The following is a 5355-nucleotide window of genomic DNA, read 5'->3' as shown; positions in this document are numbered from 1 at the left end:
GGCCGGCCCATGATCCAAGACAGGCTTCGAAAAATATGCTTTTTTAAAAAAAAAAAAACAACCAGCAATATCAATGTAACCTCAACCTCCTTTACTTATCGTTTTGACACCATTTGTTACATGTTAATTTAATAATTTAAAACACTATATTGAGTCTGATACACAAACAGACATTTCAAATGCTCGATTTTTGTTGTAGTAGTAGGAGCAATTTTTGAGTTTTCCAAGTGCACTTTCGTCACAAGAATTCGAAGTATAAATATGAAGTGTTTCGTCAAGATCATTGTATTTCCGTCGTAAGATTACAAACTGATAATGATCATTAAATGATTAATATATCGTGCGTTAATTATCAAGGATAACATATTACATACCAATAAACAGTTCTGACAATATTATCTTAAACATAGACTTATAACCTATAATAAGATACCTAATCCGGGGCACAATTGAGCTTATTTATAAAGGTAAAGAAGATATTTTAAAAATCTGCGAATACACCAAATAAAAAAATATATATCAATGATCTTAAGAAACAAATGCTTCATAAAAATCGACAGCAAAGATTCAACAAGGAATTTTCAAAGTAGTTTCCGTTGTAACTAGTGATATTTCATAGCTTTTTATAAAAAAACTACTTAAATTCAACTCCGATTTCCAATTGCATTATATTTAAAAGTGTTCAAATTTACTATAATAAATAGGTTTGTAAGGGATTTCAACGTTTTTTTTTTGGACCCATGGATATCTGCAACACCAGAGGAAATGCAGAAGCGTTGCCGGCCTTAGTTTTAGTTGCCAAGTCAAATATAAAACGAAATTGTTGAAATTGAATCATTTTATGTTTTTTTTTGCAATTTTTTACTAAACTAAATGAACAGCAAAGGAATCTATATATAGAATATAGCTTTTAATTCTTATCATATGTGCTGCTTCTTTTTTTTTTCAAAAAAACATACGAGTTTGACTAAAATTCGTCAAAACAGCTGAATACATAACCGCCAAAACAATACCTCCATATAAATTCGTCATTACGATAAGAACGGTAAGCTCTAACCACAGAGTAAAAAAAACAATACTTATGTACATAAGTATTGTTTTTTTTACCTTTTTTTTACCTTTTTTTGTACCTACTAGCTATTGCCCGCGACTCCGTCCGGGGGGAATAAAAAAAAACTTAATGAATAGCTTATGCGTTCTTCCACACTATGTTCTACATCTGTGCAAAATTTCATCAATATCCGTTGAGCCGTTCTGGAGATACCTTCAAACAATCATCCATCCATCTATACATTCGCATTTATAATATTAATAATTAATTAATAGTGTGTGTGTGTGTTCATCTCCTTGCATTACGTATGCAAAAAGTAAGCGTTTTCCTTGAAAATAAAACACATCGAATTTATCTCGACCTATTTACGTATTTAATAATTCATTTTAATTGTAAATTAAAACATTCCTTGAAATATACGTAGTATATAACAAACAAAATAATATACGCTTTACGTCATGGTATAGAAAATTTACTTCAGTGAGCCTAGCACGAATATTTGTGACAAACGTCATCGTATCGTCATCGATAAAATTTGTTTTGAAAGCATAATGCTGACATCAAATACACAAAAAATCTCATACTAATTTTGACATAATTGAAGATGATACTAAGGCGATTGTCACAAATTTCGTAGTAGGTCCAGTTCAGTACTTAAGTATTTTAATAACCTAAGTCCTGGCTCTGTCTTTTTTTATTATTTATTCGAATTTTCTTATAGTTGTTAATATTTTTAATACTTTTTGTAAAGGTTGCCATATCCATTTTTATAAAAAACTATCTAATATATACATTACTACATCGTATTAGGTTTAAAGAAGGGTAAGCAGAGGTTATAGATTTCTATTTACCGCGATCCTAGTAAATCTATCAGCGCATTCTTTCTCGTACTTTTAAAGTTTTTTTAAACGTTACAACAAAACGACAATAATTATAATACCATTTCATTGAGCCTACATCACCTTTAGACTAAGTATGAATTATATTTCCATAAACAATTTTTAAGCTATTTTTTGCGGTTAACTGACGCGTATTACTCGAAACTCTATATTTTAAACATTAAGTCAATACAAGCTATGAGTCAGCTGAGTACGTGACATTATAAGTAAATAATTGACCCAGATGGTTTGAGGTCCTTCGAACACCTTGACATACGGACGAGAATATGTGTAGACAACGATAGACATTCGCCAAAGAAGTTTGTATAAAAATATCACCGATAGATCGCAAATTCCACCTGTTTGTAATTTGACCGATAAATTGCCGTTATAATTCGGCAATTTGCCGTTTCTCCTTAGACAAATTACAAACGGACGGTATTTACTATCGCTTGGTTACAGACGAACAGATGTTTCTAAGTTTATTCTCTAGGTCTCGCACCTAATATAGTTGTATCAACGCAGAAAAGCGACGTTGCAGTAAATTCTTCCTGGATCGGAACATTGTATTACTGACGTATAAAATATTCATGTCTTGATATCATTATTGATATCTTTCCGTATTTGTTTTCTACATTAAATTGTAGTTATAAAATGCATTGTTTTGCATCTTTAACTATCGTTAAAGAAAACTATTGTAAACGAAAATGGTAATGATTTTTCTAAGCAAAAATGCGGAGGGGCGTTAGTTACTACGGGGAGTGCTCTGAAGAATTGTTTGGAATAATTCCTGCCGTCGAGTTCCGTCAACGGACACGACAGACCGCCAGGTTCCATCCACACCATCTCTATGACTGGCAATTCACAACTGTGCGGTTTTCGCGAAATTTTCAAACCGCTACGACTTAGGGTCCTTCAAGAAATGAGCGTATCACTATTTCAAAGGCCGGCAACGCAGATGCGTTCTTTTGGTATTGAAGATGTCCCGCTGCTCGTTTGCCCTCATTTTCTTTAAAAAAAATAACATTTTAATATGACTAAAATGTATAAAGAATTGTCTGACCTTGTGTTTTGTACTTTAAATAATTAGACTATGAGTGTATTGGAATTAAAAATGCCATTTAGATAATTCTTTACAAGGTTCTATAATTCCAAACGAACCTTGATACAAAAAACTATTTGCATATCATTGAAACTAGTTAATACTACAAAACTCCGTTATTACAATGTTACTTATAAATATAATACAAAATATTTGTACTTTAGGAAAATAATCAATTTAAAACACGCTTCGGAACACAATTTTAAACTTATTGTGAGATGTATGTACATACAATAACATGTGTAAATGCGTGAACAAAAAACAAGATAAATGTTAAAACGTAATAAATTAATGTATTTCAAACATTGAATTCACACTGTTTACATTATGCAAATATCATTCGAAAATCTTCATGAAGAATCATTACTTCGTAAGGATTGTAATTTAAAAAATCAATATACAAAAGAAGAAGGTAACCAAATTCTTTTCACGACACGCATTCGTTCCGGTATTTTAAAACGTAAATCGATGATTCATTATGAAAGTTAAATAATTTTAAGAATCTTCAATTGACTCATTTTTCTTTGTATCGCAATAATTTGAATAATTACATTTTCTATTGTATAAGATTATATCATGTGAATTACTTTAATTGAACGTCAATTTGTAAACGACATTTTAAGAATTAATCAACTAATTTTTTATCTGTGTTGAAAATTCCTAACGATGGTTTGACGTTTGTAAGTTTTTAAATACGCGTGCTTTATTTAGTTCTTTAATTAAAAATTAATGATTTCTAAATTATATTAAGCATAATAAAGTAATCGATACTAAAAAATAATTTTAATAGTTTAATATTTTATTTTCTTACTAATATTATAAATGTTTAGATGGATGGATGTTTGTTTGAAGGTATCTCCAGAACGGCTGAACGGATCTCGATGAAATTTGGCATACATATAGAACATAGTCTGGAAGAACATGCAAGCCACTTATTATGTTTTTTCTAATTCTGTGCGGACGGTGTCGCGGTCGTCCGCTAGTTATTAATATAATTTAATCACCATTGATTGTAATTCGTTTTCAATTTCCTACAGATAACAGTAAGCCTAAGTATTAAATAAAATGTTTTTAATCAATAAAGTATGGTGCAAATAAGTTTAAATATCCGGTTATCAGATGCCATTATTCCTAACGTATCGAAACAGACCAAGGATAAACGAAGAGAAGCTATTTTAGCGCGTCGCAGACGCGTGTGTTTTAAATAGCTTGTTCTGTGGTACGTCATTGAAGACGGAGGAAAGTTAAATCGTCCTAATTCCGACGTACGATACAACAGGCATGTTAAAATTTCGTCTTAATAAAAAACTATCTTAGAGACAAAAGGTGTCAACATTCGATCTAAATATTTCATCTCGACAACACCCTATTAAAAAGCTATGAAGTGACATGGAATATATGTAAATAATATTGACAATTTTCCACCAAAAGATTTTCAGAACTTAGAATTTGTTGAACTTTAACTGTCTTTTTTATCCAGACATATAACTTTCTACATCAATAGAATAAACAATACTAACTGTAAAGCAATTTAGTTATTTGTAGCCTATTTATTCTTCCAGACTATGTTCTACATCTATACCAAATTTCAGCCAGATCTATTCAGTCATTCTGGAGATAACTGTTAACAAACATCCATCTAATCATCTAAACTTTCGCTAATATTAGTAATTAAGAGAATGACATTAGTCCGAATCAATACTATAGTTGTGTATCTGCAATCCAAGTCCCAGATGTCCAGAGACCTCGGGTTTTCGCAATCGCCAGGTAACACAGTCGCCGTCTCGCCGCCGGCCTCGCGATATTCCTTGCCATTTAAGGCGCTCGCAGACCCTGATAACGCTTCAACAATGTAAATAGTGTTGCCATTTTCACGTCAAAATATACAGGACAGGGAAAATTATAAAATGACACGAGTGATAGTATAAATAAGTCAAACTCTAAAATACTACCATAGTTAGGAAATAGTCAATAATCCTTTATGTAAGAAATCAATTATTTTAATATCATGAGACGTTGACATTGCTAAAGTTATATAGAGTTTGCGTTGTGGTTGGACGACTTTCTTAAACAACAAAAATCTGCGTTCCCCAACCAGGACATTTCCGAGTACCCATTGTAGTAGTTAGTAAGCAATCACCAAAAAGAAGCGACTCTACTTATTCGTCTTAACGTCGGTTTCTGAGTCAGTTAAAACATATTGCTATCTATATTGTGTCAAAAATAAAAGACGGCGATGGAGATATATTTTTATACAGAGATTGAGTTGTGAGAAAACCATGGTAACTGTGATTTAAACAACTCCTTTTAAAAAATCTTGTCCA

This window comes from Papilio xuthus, unplaced genomic scaffold (genome assembly GCF_000836235.2).
Source record: "Papilio xuthus unplaced genomic scaffold, Pxut_1.1 DF827461.1, whole genome shotgun sequence".
Taxonomy (NCBI): domain Eukaryota; kingdom Metazoa; phylum Arthropoda; class Insecta; order Lepidoptera; family Papilionidae; genus Papilio; species Papilio xuthus.
The sequence above is the reverse complement of the archived record's forward strand: the minus strand, read 5'-3'. Positions refer to the sequence as shown.